Genomic DNA, 16322 nt, shown 5'->3' on the forward strand with positions numbered 1-16322 from the left:
CTCATCGTGCTATTTATGACGCGCCTGGCAGGCCTGCAGACCCTGGTGAACATGGTGAGTTCACTGTCCTCACGTCTCGTGCAAAGGAGCTACAGAGTCATTTACTGCGATAGTGAGCAAGTTCTATGTTTACATTTAGTTTTTATTTCATTTACCACTTTCTCACCTGTGAGTCTTTTATCACATAAACAGGAGCCAAAAAGTAAAGTCTTCTGACTTTTCATTTGGTCAAAGGAATTTGAGCACAGATCCCCAAAATCAGTTTCTCTTCAGCGTACATGTCCTTTAATACACAATGAATTAAAGAAGGAGTTTTCTAACTAACCTGTCCACAGCTTCCACTTAACAAATGATACCAAATTAAGACTTAAGTCTTTTGCTGCCTAAAGTACACATTATGCATAATTAGCTTGAAAACTAAATGATTGGATACTTGATGCTCGTATGATCAAAAGCCATCATGACTAATTAAGTTTGTAAGCACATTAGGTCACATGTCATCAATCACTCAGTACCCACGTAACTGAAAATGCAACTCCTTGTAAACTCTGCATCCAGTTTTTTGACAAAGATAGTGACAAGCGTGAAAGGCTTGAGCACAGACAAGAGGTGTTAATTTAGTGTGTTCTCAGTATGAGAGAGGAAGTTGTTCTGATCTACTGTTAAATGAAAAGTAAAAGAGAACGTTTCTGACTGACTGAGCAGCAGCGCCCCCTGCAGGTTGTAGAGGGAATTGAAAAAGCTTACAGCACCTGGTATTCCCAGGCGGTCTCCCATCCAAGTACTAACCAGGCCCGACCCTGCTTAGCTTCCGAGATCGGACGAGATCGGGCGTGTTCAGGGTGGTATGGCCGTAAGCGAAGGACACTGTGACAAATATCTATTATATAGCTGCTGGAATGATACGTGTCTTCCAGTTTTACACATAATTGGCCTGAGAGGCTGATGTTGATCCTGCACACGTTCTTCTCTCATGTGTTTCTTCTCTGCAGCTGAAAATGGGACTCTCAGATAGCTTAGTGTCCTGTCTTCTGTTCCCTGTGTGTACTTTTGTGTTCATCGTCACACAGAGAGAGCGAAGCTGCTTAATTAGTTGAAATCATCATAAATTGCGTCTATTTGAAACAGTAACATTGTCGCTTACAAGTCAGAACACAATACTAGATGTTGTTTGTGCATCTATGAAAGCGTCATTTGCGACTGCTTCTCTCGCTTACGGCCATACCACCCTGAACACGCCCGATCTCGTCCGATCTCGGAAGCTAAGCAGGGTCGGGCCTGGTTAGTACTTGGATGGGAGACCGCCTGGGAATACCAGGTGCTGTAAGTGTTTTTTTTTAACCAACAGGGGGCGCTGTTCCATCAAACTTCACATTAAGAATACTGAGATGTACAAGTAAACAAATACAATCCCACAGACAGCGACTTATTTTGAACTATTCAAGACCGGATATGTATATTGAACACCTGTTGCTTTCCTTAGCCTGGAAAATCTCTTGGAATTGGCTTTGTATGTATGACTTGGACTCATTTTCATTTTAATGAATTGGATTTGATTGCTAATGCACCTGTTGCTCATCTTTTCTGTTCTAGTGGGGCAATCTCCCCATGTTAGTTATCTACAGTGTGAGGACCAATCCATGTCCCAACAGTTGAGTGTCGGGTCTCACGGCCAATAGAGAAGTCTTTCTTCATGCTCATCGTGCTATTTATGACGCACCTGGCAGGCCTGCAGACCCTGGTGAACATGGTGAGTTCACTGTCCTCACGTCTCGTGCAAAGGAGCTACAGAGTCATTTACTGCGATAGTGAGCAAGTTCTATGTTTACATTTAGTTTTTATTTCATTTACCACTTTCTCACCTGTGAGTCTTTTATCACATAAACAGGAGCCAAAAAGTAAAGTCTTCTGACTTTTCATTTGGTCAAAAGAGTTTGAGCACAGATCCCCAAAATCAGTTTCTCTTCAGCGTACATGTCCTTTAATACACAATGAATTAAAGGAGGAGTTTTCTAACTAACCTGTCCACAGCTTCCACTTAACAAATGATACCAAATTAAGACTTAAGTCTTTTGCTGCCTAAAGTACACATTATGCATAATTAGCTTGAAAACTAAATGATTGGATACTTGATGCTCGTATGATCAAAAGCCATCATGACTAATTAAGTTTGTAAGCACATTAGGTCACATGTCATCAATCACTCAGTACCCACGTAACTGAAAATGCAACTCCTTGTAAACTCTGCATCCAGTTTTTTGACAAAGATAGTGACAAGCGTGAAAGGCTTGAGCACAGACAAGAGGTGTTAATTTAGTGTGTTCTCAGTATGAGAGAGGAAGTTGTTCTGATCTACTGTTAAATGAAAAGTAAAAGAGAACGTTTCTGACTGACTGAGCAGCAGCGCCCCCTGCAGGTTGTAGAGGGAATTGAAAAAGCTTACAGCACCTGGTATTCCCAGGCGGTCTCCCATCCAAGTACTAACCAGGCCCGACCCTGCTTAGCTTCCGAGATCGGACGAGATCGGGCGTGTTCAGGGTGGTATGGCCGTAAGCGAAGGACACTGTGACAAATATCTATTATATAGCTGCTGGAATGATACGTGTCTTCCAGTTTTACACATAATTGGCCTGAGAGGCTGATGTTGATCCTGCACACGTTCTTCTCTCATGTGTTTCTTCTCTGCAGCTGAAAATGGGACTCTCAGATAGCTTAGTGTCCTGTCTTCTGTTCCCTGTGTGTACTTTTGTGTTCATCGTCACACAGAGAGAGCGAAGCTGCTTAATTAGTTGAAATCATCATAAATTGCGTCTATTTGAAACAGTAACATTGTCGCTTACAAGTCAGAACACAATACTAGATGTTGTTTGTGCATCTATGAAAGCGTCATTTGCGACTGCTTCTCTCGCTTACGGCCATACCACCCTGAACACGCCCGATCTCGTCCGATCTCGGAAGCTAAGCAGGGTCGGGCCTGGTTAGTACTTGGATGGGAGACCGCCTGGGAATACCAGGTGCTGTAAGTGTTTTTTTTTAACCAACAGGGGGCGCTGTTCCATCAAACTTCACATTAAGAATACTGAGATGTACAAGTAAACAAATACAATCCCACAGACAGCGACTTATTTTGAACTATTCAAGACCGGATATGTATATTGAACACCTGTTGCTTTCCTTAGCCTGGAAAATCTCTTGGAATTGGCTTTGTATGTATGACTTGGACTCATTTTCATTTTAATGAATTGGATTTGATTGCTAATGCACCTGTTGCTCATCTTTTCTGTTCTAGTGGGGCAATCTCCCCATGTTAGTTATCTACAGTGTGAGGACCAATCCATGTCCCAACAGTTGAGTGTCGGGTCTCACGGCCAATAGAGAAGTCTTTCTTCATGCTCATCGTGCTATTTATGACGCACCTGGCAGGCCTGCAGACCCTGGTGAACATGGTGAGTTCACTGTCCTCACGTCTCGTGCAAAGGAGCTACAGAGTCATTTACTGCGATAGTGAGCAAGTTCTATGTTTACATTTAGTTTTTATTTCATTTACCACTTTCTCACCTGTGAGTCTTTTATCACATAAACAGGAGCCAAAAAGTAAAGTCTTCTGACTTTTCATTTGGTCAAAAGAGTTTGAGCACAGATCCCCAAAATCAGTTTCTCTTCAGCGTACATGTCCTTTAATACACAATGAATTAAAGGAGGAGTTTTCTAACTAACCTGTCCACAGCTTCCACTTAACAAATGATACCAAATTAAGACTTAAGTCTTTTGCTGCCTAAAGTACACATTATGCATAATTAGCTTGAAAACTAAATGATTGGATACTTGATGCTCGTATGATCAAAAGCCATCATGACTAATTAAGTTTGTAAGCACATTAGGTCACATGTCATCAATCACTCAGTACCCACGTAACTGAAAATGCAACTACTTGTAAACTCTGCATCCAGTTTTTTGACAAAGATAGTGACAAGCGTGAAAGGCTTGAGCACAGACAGGAGGTGTTAATTTAGTGTGTTCTCAGTATGAGAGAGGAAGTTGTTCTGATCTACTGTTAAATGAAAAGTAAAAGAGAACGTTTCTGACTGACTGAGCAGCAGCGCCCCCTGGAGGTTGTAGAGGGAATTGAAAAAGCTTACAGCACCTGGTATTCCCAGGCGGTCTCCCATCCAAGTACTAACCAGGCCCGACCCTGCTTAGCTTCCGAGATCGGAAGAGATCGGGCGTGTTCAGGGTGGTATGGCCGTAAGCGAAGGACACTGTGACAAATATCTATTATATAGCTGCTGGAATGATACGTGTCTTCCAGTTTTACACATAATTGGCCTGAGAGGCTGATGTTGATCCTGCACACGTTCTTCTCTCATGTGTTTCTTCTCTGCAGCTGAAAATGGGACTCTCAGATAGCTTAGTGTCCTGTCTTCTGTTCCCTGTGTGTACTTTTGTGTTCATCGTCACACAGAGAGAGCGAAGCTGCTTAATTAGTTGAAATCATCATAAATTGCGTCTATTTGAAACAGTAACATTGTCGCTTACAAGTCAGAACACAATACTAGATGTTGTTTGTGCATCTATGAAAGCGTCATTTGCCACTGCGTCTCTCGCTTACGGCCATACCACCCTGAACACGCCAGATCTCGTCCGATCTCGGAAGCTAAGCAGGGTCGGGCCTGGTTAGTACTTGGATGGGAGACCGCCTGGGAATACCAGGTGCTGTAAGTGTTTTTTTTTTAACCAACAGGGGGCGCTGTTCCATCAAACTTCACATTAAGAATACTGAGATGTACAAGTAAACAAATACAATCCCACAGACAGCGACTTATTTTGAACTATTCAAGACCGGATATGTATATTGAACACCTGTTGCTTTCCTTAGCCTGGAAAATCTCTTGGAATTGGCTTTGTATGTATGACTTGGACTCATTTTCATTTTAATGAATTGGATTTGATTGCTAATGCACCTGTTGCTCATCTTTTCTGTTCTAGTGGGGCAATCTCCCCATGTTAGTTATCTACAGTGTGAGGACCAATCCATGTCCCAACAGTTGAGTGTCGGGTCTCACGGCCAATAGAGAAGTCTTTCTTCATGCTCATCGTGCTATTTATGACGCGCCTGGCAGGCCTGCAGACCCTGGTGAACATGGTGAGTTCACTGTCCTCACGTCTCGTGCAAAGGAGCTACAGAGTCATTTACTGCGATAGTGAGCAAGTTCTATGTTTACATTTAGTTTTTATTTCATTTACCACTTTCTCACCTGTGAGTCTTTTATCACATAAACAGGAGCCAAAAAGTAAAGTCTTCTGACTTTTCATTTGGTCAAAGGAGTTTGAGCACAGATCCCCAAAATCAGTTTCTCTTCAGCGTACATGTCCTTTAATACACAATGAATTAAAGGAGGAGTTTTCTAACTAACCTGTCCACAGCTTCCACTTAACAAATGATACCAAATTAAGACTTAAGTCTTTTGCTGCCTAAAGTACACATTATGCATAATTAGCTTGAAAACTAAATGATTGGATACTTGATGCTCGTATGATCAAAAGCCATCATGACTAATTAAGTTTGTAAGCACATTAGGTCACATGTCATCAATCACTCAGTACCCACGTAACTGAAAATGCAACTCCTTGTAAACTCTGCATCCAGTTTTTTGACAAAGATAGTGACAAGCGTGAAAGGCTTGAGCACAGACAGGAGGTGTTAATTTAGTGTGTTCTCAGTATGAGAGAGGAAGTTGTTCTGATCTACTGTTAAATGAAAAGTAAAAGAGAACGTTTCTGACTGACTGAGCAGCAGCGCCCCCTGCAGGTTGTAGAGGGAATTGAAAAAGCTTACAGCACCTGGTATTCCCAGGCGGTCTCCCATCCAAGTACTAACCAGGCCCGACCCTGCTTAGCTTCCGAGATCGGACGAGATCGGGCGTGTTCAGGGTGGTATGGCCGTAAGCGAAGGACACTGTGACAAATATCTATTATACAGCTGCTGGAATGATACGTGTCTTCCAGTTTTACACATAATTGGCCTGAGAGGCTGATGTTGATCCTGCACACGTTCTTCTCTCATGTGTTTCTTCTCTGCAGCTGAAAATGGGACTCTCAGATAGCTTAGTGTCCTGTCTTCTGTTCCCTGTGTGTACTTTTGTGTTCATCGTCACACAGAGAGAGCGAAGCTGCTTAATTAGTTGAAATCATCATAAATTGCGTCTATTTGAAACAGTAACATTGTCGCTTACAAGTCAGAACACAATACTAGATGTTGATTGTGCATCTATGAAAGCGTCATTTGCGACTGCTTCTCTCGCTTACGGCCATACCACCCTGAACACGCCCGATCTCGTCCGATCTCGGAAGCTAAGCAGGGTCGGGCCTGGTTAGTACTTGGATGGGAGACCGCCTGGGAATACCAGGTGCTGTAAGTGTTTTTTTTTAACCAACAGGGGGCGCTGTTCCATCAAACTTCACATTAAGAATACTGAGATGTACAAGTAAACAAATACAATCCCACAGACAGCGACTTATTTTGAACTATTCAAGACCGGATATGTATATTGAACACCTGTTGCTTTCCTTAGCCTGGAAAATCTCTTGGAATTGGCTTTGTATGTATGACTTGGACTCATTTTCATTTTAATGAATTGGATTTGATTGCTAATGCACCTGTTGCTCATCTTTTCTGTTCTAGTGGGGCAATCTCCCCATGTTAGTTATCTACAGTGTGAGGACCAATCCATGTCCCAACAGTTGAGTGTCGGGTCTCACGGCCAATAGAGAAGTCTTTCTTCATGCTCATCGTGCTATTTATGACGCGCCTGGCAGGCCTGCAGACCCTGGTGAACATGGTGAGTTCACTGTCCTCACGTCTCGTGCAAAGGAGCTACAGAGTCATTTACTGCGATAGTGAGCAAGTTCTATGTTTACATTTAGTTTTTATTTCATTTACCACTTTCTCACCTGTGAGTCTTTTATCACATAAACAGGAGCCAAAAAGTAAAGTCTTCTGACTTTTCATTTGGTCAAAGGAGTTTGAGCACAGATCCCCAAAATCAGTTTCTCTTCAGCGTACATGTCCTTTAATACACAATGAATTAAAGGAGGAGTTTTCTAACTAACCTGTCCACAGCTTCCACTTAACAAATGATACCAAATTAAGACTTAAGTCTTTTGCTGCCTAAAGTACACATTATGCATAATTAGCTTGAAAACTAAATGATTGGATACTTGATGCTCGTATGATCAAAAGCCATCATGACTAATTAAGTTTGTAAGCACATTAGGTCACATGTCATCAATCACTCAGTACCCACGTAACTGAAAATGCAACTCCTTGTAAACTCTGCATCCAGTTTTTTGACAAAGATAGTGACAAGCGTGAAAGGCTTGAGCACAGACAGGAGGTGTTAATTTAGTGTGTTCTCAGTATGAGAGAGGAAGTTGTTCTGATCTACTGTTAAATGAAAAGTAAAAGAGAACGTTTCTGACTGACTGAGCAGCAGCGCCCCCTGCAGGTTGTAGAGGGAATTGAAAAAGCTTACAGCACCTGGTATTCCCAGGCGGTCTCCCATCCAAGTACTAACCAGGCCCGACCCTGCTTAGCTTCCGAGATCGGACGAGATCGGGCGTGTTCAGGGTGGTATGGCCGTAAGCGAAGGACACTGTGACAAATATCTATTATATAGCTGCTGGAATGATACGTGTCTTCCAGTTTTACACATAATTGGCCTGAGAGGCTGATGTTGATCCTGCACACGTTCTTCTCTCATGTGTTTCTTCTCTGCAGCTGAAAATGGGACTCTCAGATAGCTTAGTGTCCTGTCTTCTGTTCCCTGTGTGTACTTTTGTGTTCATCGTCACACAGAGAGAGCGAAGCTGCTTAATTAGTTGAAATCATCATAAATTGCGTCTATTTGAAACAGTAACATTGTCGCTTACAAGTCAGAACACAATACTAGATGTTGTTTGTGCATCTATGAAAGCGTCATTTGCCACAGCGTCTCTCGCTTACGGCCATACCACCCTGAACACGCCCGATCTCGTCCGATCTCGGAAGCTAAGCAGGGTCGGGCCTGGTTAGTACTTGGATGGGAGACCGCCTGGGAATACCAGGTGCTGTAAGTGTTTTTTTTTTAACCAACAGGGGGCGCTGTTCCATCAAACTTCACATTAAGAATACTGAGATGTACAAGTAAACAAATACAATCCCACAGACAGCGACTTATTTTGAACTATTCAAGACCGGATATGTATATTGAACACCTGTTGCTTTCCTTAGCCTGGAAAATCTCTTGGAATTGGCTTTGTATGTATGACTTGGACTCATTTTCATTTTAATGAATTGGATTTGATTGCTAATGCACCTGTTGCTCATCTTTTCTGTTCTAGTGGGGCAATCTCCCCATGTTAGTTATCTACAGTGTGAGGACCAATCCATGTCCCAACAGTTGAGTGTCGGGTCTCACGGCCAATAGAGAAGTCTTTCTTCATGCTCATCGTGCTATTTATGACGCGCCTGGCAGGCCTGCAGACCCTGGTGAACATGGTGAGTTCACTGTCCTCACGTCTCGTGCAAAGGAGCTACAGAGTCATTTACTGCGATAGTGAGCAAGTTCTATGTTTACATTTAGTTTTTATTTCATTTACCACTTTCTCACCTGTGAGTCTTTTATCACATAAACAGGAGCCAAAAAGTAAAGTCTTCTGACTTTTCATTTGGTCAAAAGAGTTTGAGCACAGATCCCCAAAATCAGTTTCTCTTCAGCGTACATGTCCTTTAATACACAATGAATTAAAGGAGGAGTTTTCTAACTAACCTGTCCACAGCTTCCACTTAACAAATGATACCAAATTAAGACTTAAGTCTTTTGCTGCCTAAAGTACACATTATGCATAATTAGCTTGAAAACTAAATGATTGGATACTTGATGCTCGTATGATCAAAAGCCATCATGACTTAATTAAGTTTGTAAGCACATTAGGTCACATGTCATCAATCACTCAGTACCCACGTAACTGAAAATGCAACTACTTGTAAACTCTGCATCCAGTTTTTTGACAAAGATAGTGACAAGCGTGAAAGGCTTGAGCACAGACAGGAGGTGTTAATTTAGTGTGTTCTCAGTATGAGAGAGGAAGTTGTTCTGATCTACTGTTAAATGAAAAGTAAAAGAGAACGTTTCTGACTGACTGAGCAGCAGCGCCCCCTGCAGGTTGTAGAGGGAATTGAAAAAGCTTACAGCACCTGGTATTCCCAGGCGGTCTCCCATCCAAGTACTAACCAGGCCCGACCCTGCTTAGCTTCCGAGATCGGACGAGATCGGGCGTGTTCAGGGTGGTATGGCCGTAAGCAAAGGACACTGTGACAAATATCTATTATATAGCTGCTGGAATGATACGTGTCTTCCAGTTTTACACATAATTGGCCTGAGAGGCTGATGTTGATCCTCCACACGTTCTTCTTCTCTCATGTGTTTCTTCTCTGCAGCTGAAAATGGGACTCTCAGATAGCTTAGTGTCCTGTCTTCTGTTCCCTGTGTGTACTTTTGTGTTCATCGTCACACAGAGAGAGCGAAGCTGCTTAATTAGTTGAAATCATCATAAATTGCGTCTAATTGAAACAGTAACATTGTCGCTTACAAGTCAGAACACAATAATAGATGTTGTTTGTGCATCTATGAAAGCGTCATTTGCGACTGCTTCTCTCGCTTACGGCCATACCACCCTGAACACGCCCGATCTCGTCCGATCTCGGAAGCCAAGCAGGGGCGGGCCTGGTTAGTACTTGGATGGGAGACCGCCTGGGAATACCAGGTGCTGTAAGCGCTTTTTTAACCAACAGGGGGCGCTGTTCCATCAAACTTCACATTAAGAATACTGAGATGTACAAGTAAACAAATACAATCCCACAGACAGCGACTTATTTTGAACTATTCAAGACCGGATATGTATATTGAACACCTGTTGCTTTCCTTAGCCTGGAAAATCTCTTGGAATTGGCTTTGTATGTATGACTTGGACTCATTTTCATTTTAATGAATTGGATTTGATTGCTAATGCACCTGTTGCTCATCTTTTCTGTTCTAGTGGGGCAATCTCCCCATGTTAGTTATCTACAGTGTGAGGACCAATCCATGTCCCAACAGTTGAGTGTCGGGTCTCACGGCCAATAGAGAAGTCTTTCTTCATGCTCATCGTGCTATTTATGACGCGCCTGGCAGGCCTGCAGACCCTGGTGAACATGGTGAGTTCACTGTCCTCACGTCTCGTGCAAAGGAGCTACAGAGTCATTTACTGCGATAGTGAGCAAGTTCTATGTTTACATTTAGTTTTTATTTCATTTACCACTTTCTCACCTGTGAGTCTTTTATCACATAAACAGGAGCCAAAAAGTAAAGTCTTCTGACTTTTCATTTGGTCAAAAGAATTTGAGCACAGATCCCCAAAATCAGTTTCTCTTCAGCGTACATGTCCTTTAATACACAATGAATTAAAGGAGGAGTTTTCTAACTAACCTGTCCACAGCTTCCACTTAACAAATGATACCAAATTAAGACTTAAGTCTTTTGCTGCCTAAAGTACACATTATGCATAATTAGCTTGAAAACTAAATGATTGGATACTTGATGCTCGTATGATCAAAAGCCATCATGACTAATTAAGTTTGTAAGCACATTAGGTCACATGTCATCAATCACTCAGTACCCACGTAACTGAAAATGCAACTCCTTGTAAACTCTGCATCCAGTTTTTTGACAAAGATAGTGACAAGCGTGAAAGGCTTGAGCACAGACAGGAGGTGTTAATTTAGTGTGTTCTCAGTACGAGAGAGGAAGTTGTTCTGATCTACTGTTAAATGAAAAGTAAAAGAGAACGTTTCTGACTGACTGAGCAGCAGCGCCCCCTGCAGGTTGTAGAGGGAATTGAAAAAGCTTACAGCACCTGGTATTCCCAGGCGGTCTCCCATCCAAGTACTAACCAGGCCCGACCCTGCTTAGCTTCCGAGATCGGACGAGATCGGGCGTGTTCAGGGTGGTATGGCCGTAAGCAAAGGACACTGTGACAAATATCTATTATATAGCTGCTGGAATGATACGTGTCTTCCAGTTTTACACATAATTGGCCTGAGAGGCTGATGTTGATCCTCCACACGTTCTTCTTCTCTCATGTGTTTCTTCTCTGCAGCTGAAAATGGGACTCTCAGATAGCTTAGTGTCCTGTCTTCTGTTCCCTGTGTGTACTTTTGTGTTCATCGTCACACAGAGAGAGCGAAGCTGCTTAATTAGTTGAAATCATCATAAATTGCGTCTATTTGAAACAGTAACATTGTCGCTTACAAGTCAGAACACAATAATAGATGTTGTTTGTGCATCTATGAAAGCGTCATTTGCGACTGCTTCTCTCGCTTACGGCCATACCACCCTGAACACGCCCGATCTCGTCCGATCTCGGAAGCCAAGCAGGGGCGGGCCTGGTTAGTACTTGGATGGGAGACCGCCTGGGAATACCAGGTGCTGTAAGTGCTTTTTTAACCAACAGGGGGCGCTGTTCCATCAAACTTCACATTAAGAATACTGAGATGTACAAGTAAACAAATACAATCCCACAGACAGCGACTTATTTTGAACTATTCAAGACCGGATATGTATATTGAACACCTGTTGCTTTCCTTAGCCTGGAAAATCTCTTGGAATTGGCTTTGTATGTATGACTTGGACTCATTTTCATTTTAATGAATTGGATTTGATTGCTAATGCACCTGTTGCTCATCTTTTCTGTTCTAGTGGGGCAATCTCCCCATGTTAGTTATCTACAGTGTGAGGACCAATCCATGTCCCAACAGTTGAGTGTCGGGTCTCACGGCCAATAGAGAAGTCTTTCTTCATGCTCATCGTGCTATTTATGACGCGCCTGGCAGGCCTGCAGACCCTGGTGAACATGGTGAGTTCACTGTCCTCACGTCTCGTGCAAAGGAGCTACAGAGTCATTTACTGCGATAGTGAGCAAGTTCTATGTTTACATTTAGTTTTTATTTCATTTACCACTTTCTCACCTGTGAGTCTTTTAGCACATAAACAGGAGCCAAAAAGTAAAGTCTTCTGACTTTTCATTTGGTCAAAAGAATTTGAGCACAGATCCCCAAAATCAGTTTCTCTTCAGCGTACATGTCCTTTAATACACAATGAATTAAAGGAGGAGTTTTCTAACTAACCTGTCCACAGCTTCCACTTAACAAATGATACCAAATTAAGACTTAAGTCTTTTGCTGCCTAAAGTACACATTATGCATAATTAGCTTGAAAACTAAATGATTGGATACTTGATGCTCGTATGATCAAAAGCCATCATGACTAATTAAGTTTGTAAGCACATTAGGTCACATGTCATCAATCACTCAGTACCCACGTAACTGAAAATGCAACTCCTTGTAAACTCTGCATCCAGTTTTTTGACAAAGATAGTGACAAGCGTGAAAGGCTTGAGCACAGACAGGAGGTGTTAATTTAGTGTGTTCTCAGTATGAGAGAGGAAGTTGTTCTGATCTACTGTTAAATGAAAAGTAAAAGAGAACGTTTCTGACTGACTGAGCAGCAGCGCCCCCTGCAGGTTGTAGAGGGAATTGAAAAAGCTTACAGCACCTGGTATTCCCAGGCGGTCTCCCATCCAAGTACTAACCAGGCCCGACCCTGCTTAGCTTCCGAGATCGGACGAGATCGGGCGTGTTCAGGGTGGTATGGCCGTAAGCAAAGGACACTGTGACAAATATCTATTATATAGCTGCTGGAATGATACGTGTCTTCCAGTTTTACACATAATTGGCCTGAGAGGCTGATGTTGATCCTCCACACGTTCTTCTTCTCTCATGTGTTTCTTCTCTGCAGCTGAAAATGGGACTCTCAGATAGCTTAGTGTCCTGTCTTCTGTTCCCTGTGTGTACTTTTGTGTTCATCGTCACACAGAGAGAGCGAAGCTGCTTAATTAGTTGAAATCATCATAAATTGCGTCTATTTGAAACAGTAACATTGTCGCTTACAAGTCAGAACACAATAATAGATGTTGTTTGTGCATCTATGAAAGCGTCATTTGCGACTGCTTCTCTCGCTTACGGCCATACCACCCTGAACACGCCCGATCTCGTCCGATCTCGGAAGCCAAGCAGGGGCGGGCCTGGTTAGTACTTGGATGGGAGACCGCCTGGGAATACCAGGTGCTGTAAGTGCTTTTTTAACCAACAGGGGGCGCTGTTCCATCAAACTTCACATTAAGAATACTGAGATGTACAAGTAAACAAATACAATCCCACAGACAGCGACTTATTTTGAACTATTCAAGACCGGATATGTATATTGAACACCTGTTGCTTTCCTTAGCCTGGAAAATCTCTTGGAATTGGCTTTGTATGTATGACTTGGACTCATTTTCATTTTAATGAATTGGATTTGATTGCTAATGCACCTGTTGCTCATCTTTTCTGTTCTAGTGGGGCAATCTCCCCATGTTAGTTATCTACAGTGTGAGGACCAATCCATGTCCCAACAGTTGAGTGTCGGGTCTCACGGCCAATAGAGAAGTCTTTCTTCATGCTCATCGTGCTATTTATGACGCGCCTGGCAGGCCTGCAGACCCTGGTGAACATGGTGAGTTCACTGTCCTCACGTCTCGTGCAAAGGAGCTACAGAGTCATTTACTGCGATAGTGAGCAAGTTCTATGTTTACATTTAGTTTTTATTTCATTTACCACTTTCTCACCTGTGAGTCTTTTAGCACATAAACAGGAGCCAAAAAGTAAAGTCTTCTGACTTTTCATTTGGTCAAAAGAATTTGAGCACAGATCCCCAAAATCAGTTTCTCTTCAGCGTACATGTCCTTTAATACACAATGAATTAAAGGAGGAGTTTTCTAACTAACCTGTCCACAGCTTCCACTTAACAAATGATACCAAATTAAGACTTAAGTCTTTTGCTGCCTAAAGTACACATTATGCATAATTAGCTTGAAAACTAAATGATTGGATACTTGATGCTCGTATGATCAAAAGCCATCATGACTAATTAAGTTTGTAAGCACATTAGGTCACATGTCATCAATCACTCAGTACCCACGTAACTGAAAATGCAACTCCTTGTAAACTCTGCATCCAGTTTTTTGACAAAGATAGTGACAAGCGTGAAAGGCTTGAGCACAGACAGGAGGTGTTAATTTAGTGTGTTCTCAGTATGAGAGAGGAAGTTGTTCTGATCTACTGTTAAATGAAAAGTAAAAGAGAACGTTTCTGACTGACTGAGCAGCAGCGCCCCCTGCAGGTTGTAGAGGGAATTGAAAAAGCTTACAGCACCTGGTATTCCCAGGCGGTCTCCCATCCAAGTACTAACCAGGCCCGACCCTGCTTAGCTTCCGAGATCGGACGAGATCGGGCGTGTTCAGGGTGGTATGGCCGTAAGCAAAGGACACTGTGACAAATATCTATTATATAGCTGCTGGAATGATACGTGTCTTCCAGTTTTACACATAATTGGCCTGAGAGGCTGATGTTGATCCTCCACACGTTCTTCTTCTCTCATGTGTTTCTTCTCTGCAGCTGAAAATGGGACTCTCAGATAGCTTAGTGTCCTGTCTTCTGTTCCCTGTGTGTACTTTTGTGTTCATCGTCACACAGAGAGAGCGAAGCTGCTTAATTAGTTGAAATCATCATAAATTGCGTCTATTTGAAACAGTAACATTGTCGCTTACAAGTCAGAACACAATAATAGATGTTGTTTGTGCATCTATGAAAGCGTCATTTGCGACTGCTTCCCTCGCTTACGGCCATACCACCCTGAACACGCCTGATCTCGTCCGATCTCGGAAGCCAAGCAGGGTCGGGCCTGGTTAGTACTTGGATGGGAGACCGCCTGGGAATACCAGGTGCTGTAAGTGCTTTTTTAACCAACAGGGGGCGCTGTTCCATCAAACTTCACATTAAGAATACTGAGATGTACAAGTAAACAAATACAATCCCACAGACAGCGACTTATTTTGAACTATTCAAGACCGGATATGTATATTGAACACCTGTTGCTTTCCTTAGCCTGGAAAATCTCTTGGAATTGGCTTTGTATGTATGACTTGGACTCATTTTCATTTTAATGAATTGGATTTGATTGCTAATGCACCTGTTGCTCATCTTTTCTGTTCTAGTGGGGCAATCTCCCCATGTTAGTTATCTACAGTGTGAGGACCAATCCATGTCCCAACAGTTGAGTGTCGGGTCTCACGGCCAATAGAGAAGTCTTTCTTCATGCTCATCGTGCTATTTATGACGCGCCTGGCAGGCCTGCAGACCCTGGTGAACATGGTGAGTTCACTGTCCTCACGTCTCGTGCAAAGGAGCTACAGAGTCATTTACTGCGATAGTGAGCAAGTTCTATGTTTACATTTAGTTTTTATTTCATTTACCACTTTCTCACCTGTGAGTCTTTTATCACATAAACAGGAGCCAAAAAGTAAAGTCTTCTGACTTTTCATTTGGTCAAAGGAATTTGAGCACAGATCCCCAAAATCAGTTTCTCTTCAGCGTACATGTCCTTTAATACACAATGAATTAAAGAAGGAGTTTTCTAACTAACCTGTCCACAGCTTCCACTTAACAAATGATACCAAATTAAGACTTAAGTCTTTTGCTGCCTAAAGTACACATTATGCATAATTAGCTTGAAAACTAAATGATTGGATACTTGATGCTCGTATGATCAAAAGCCATCATGACTAATTAAGTTTGTAAGCACATTAGGTCACATGTCATCAATCACTCAGTACCCACGTAACTGAAAATGCAACTCCTTGTAAACTCTGCATCCAGTTTTTTGACAAAGATAGTGACAAGCGTGAAAGGCTTGAGCACAGACAAGAGGTGTTAATTTAGTGTGTTCTCAGTATGAGAGAGGAAGTTGTTCTGATCTACTGTTAAATGAAAAGTAAAAGAGAACGTTTCTGACTGACTGAGCAGCAGCGCCCCCTGCAGGTTGTAGAGGGAATTGAAAAAGCTTACAGCACCTGGTATTCCCAGGCGGTCTCCCATCCAAGTACTAACCAGGCCCGACCCTGCTTAGCTTCCGAGATCGGACGAGATCGGGCGTGTTCAGGGTGGTATGGCCGTAAGCGAAGGACACTGTGACAAATATCTATTATATAGCTGCTGGAATGATACGTGTCTTCCAGTTTTACACATAATTGGCCTGAGAGGCTGATGTTGATCCTGCACACGTTCTTCTCTCATGTGTTTCTTCTCTGCAGCTGAAAATGGGACTCTCAGATAGCTTAGTGTCCTGTCTTCTGTTCCCTGTGTGTACTTT

The 16322-nt window shown here is 42.5% G+C and overlaps 19 non-coding genes across 19 annotated transcripts; 9 read left to right on the forward strand and 10 right to left on the reverse strand.

The window, feature by feature from the left end:
* Positions 1 to 740: 740 nt before the first annotated feature.
* LOC142393826 (5S ribosomal RNA) lies at positions 741 to 859 on the reverse strand. The gene has a single exon (XR_012772235.1). It is a non-coding gene; the product is annotated as a 5S ribosomal RNA (ribosomal RNA).
* Positions 860 to 1211: 352 nt separating this feature from the next.
* Positions 1212 to 1330, forward strand: LOC142392885 (5S ribosomal RNA). The gene has a single exon (XR_012771515.1). It is a non-coding gene; the product is annotated as a 5S ribosomal RNA (ribosomal RNA).
* A 1106-nt stretch (positions 1331 to 2436) lies between these two features.
* LOC142393838 (5S ribosomal RNA) lies at positions 2437 to 2555 on the reverse strand. Its single transcript, XR_012772246.1, has one exon. It is a non-coding gene; the product is annotated as a 5S ribosomal RNA (ribosomal RNA).
* A 352-nt stretch (positions 2556 to 2907) lies between these two features.
* LOC142392896 (5S ribosomal RNA) lies at positions 2908 to 3026 on the forward strand. Its single transcript, XR_012771526.1, has one exon. It is a non-coding gene; the product is annotated as a 5S ribosomal RNA (ribosomal RNA).
* Positions 3027 to 4132: 1106 nt separating this feature from the next.
* LOC142392441 (5S ribosomal RNA) lies at positions 4133 to 4251 on the reverse strand. The gene has a single exon (XR_012771093.1). It is a non-coding gene; the product is annotated as a 5S ribosomal RNA (ribosomal RNA).
* Positions 4252 to 4603: 352 nt separating this feature from the next.
* LOC142392264 (5S ribosomal RNA) lies at positions 4604 to 4722 on the forward strand. Its single transcript, XR_012770925.1, has one exon. It is a non-coding gene; the product is annotated as a 5S ribosomal RNA (ribosomal RNA).
* A 1107-nt stretch (positions 4723 to 5829) lies between these two features.
* LOC142393850 (5S ribosomal RNA) lies at positions 5830 to 5948 on the reverse strand. The gene has a single exon (XR_012772257.1). It is a non-coding gene; the product is annotated as a 5S ribosomal RNA (ribosomal RNA).
* A 352-nt stretch (positions 5949 to 6300) lies between these two features.
* On the forward strand, positions 6301 to 6419 carry LOC142392907 (5S ribosomal RNA). The gene has a single exon (XR_012771537.1). It is a non-coding gene; the product is annotated as a 5S ribosomal RNA (ribosomal RNA).
* A 1106-nt stretch (positions 6420 to 7525) lies between these two features.
* On the reverse strand, positions 7526 to 7644 carry LOC142393861 (5S ribosomal RNA). The gene has a single exon (XR_012772268.1). It is a non-coding gene; the product is annotated as a 5S ribosomal RNA (ribosomal RNA).
* A 352-nt stretch (positions 7645 to 7996) lies between these two features.
* On the forward strand, positions 7997 to 8115 carry LOC142392919 (5S ribosomal RNA). The gene has a single exon (XR_012771548.1). It is a non-coding gene; the product is annotated as a 5S ribosomal RNA (ribosomal RNA).
* Positions 8116 to 9223: 1108 nt separating this feature from the next.
* On the reverse strand, positions 9224 to 9342 carry LOC142393872 (5S ribosomal RNA). Its single transcript, XR_012772279.1, has one exon. It is a non-coding gene; the product is annotated as a 5S ribosomal RNA (ribosomal RNA).
* Positions 9343 to 9697: 355 nt separating this feature from the next.
* On the forward strand, positions 9698 to 9816 carry LOC142392094 (5S ribosomal RNA). Its single transcript, XR_012770764.1, has one exon. It is a non-coding gene; the product is annotated as a 5S ribosomal RNA (ribosomal RNA).
* Positions 9817 to 10920: 1104 nt separating this feature from the next.
* On the reverse strand, positions 10921 to 11039 carry LOC142393884 (5S ribosomal RNA). The gene has a single exon (XR_012772290.1). It is a non-coding gene; the product is annotated as a 5S ribosomal RNA (ribosomal RNA).
* A 355-nt stretch (positions 11040 to 11394) lies between these two features.
* On the forward strand, positions 11395 to 11513 carry LOC142392386 (5S ribosomal RNA). The gene has a single exon (XR_012771041.1). It is a non-coding gene; the product is annotated as a 5S ribosomal RNA (ribosomal RNA).
* Positions 11514 to 12617: 1104 nt separating this feature from the next.
* Positions 12618 to 12736, reverse strand: LOC142393895 (5S ribosomal RNA). Its single transcript, XR_012772301.1, has one exon. It is a non-coding gene; the product is annotated as a 5S ribosomal RNA (ribosomal RNA).
* Positions 12737 to 13091: 355 nt separating this feature from the next.
* LOC142392387 (5S ribosomal RNA) lies at positions 13092 to 13210 on the forward strand. The gene has a single exon (XR_012771042.1). It is a non-coding gene; the product is annotated as a 5S ribosomal RNA (ribosomal RNA).
* A 1104-nt stretch (positions 13211 to 14314) lies between these two features.
* Positions 14315 to 14433, reverse strand: LOC142393907 (5S ribosomal RNA). The gene has a single exon (XR_012772312.1). It is a non-coding gene; the product is annotated as a 5S ribosomal RNA (ribosomal RNA).
* A 355-nt stretch (positions 14434 to 14788) lies between these two features.
* Positions 14789 to 14907, forward strand: LOC142392379 (5S ribosomal RNA). Its single transcript, XR_012771034.1, has one exon. It is a non-coding gene; the product is annotated as a 5S ribosomal RNA (ribosomal RNA).
* A 1104-nt stretch (positions 14908 to 16011) lies between these two features.
* LOC142393918 (5S ribosomal RNA) lies at positions 16012 to 16130 on the reverse strand. Its single transcript, XR_012772323.1, has one exon. It is a non-coding gene; the product is annotated as a 5S ribosomal RNA (ribosomal RNA).
* Positions 16131 to 16322: the final 192 nt, after the last annotated feature.

Source organism: Odontesthes bonariensis, chromosome 11 (genome assembly GCF_027942865.1).
Source record: "Odontesthes bonariensis isolate fOdoBon6 chromosome 11, fOdoBon6.hap1, whole genome shotgun sequence".
Taxonomy (NCBI): Eukaryota; Metazoa; Chordata; class Actinopteri; order Atheriniformes; family Atherinopsidae; genus Odontesthes; species Odontesthes bonariensis.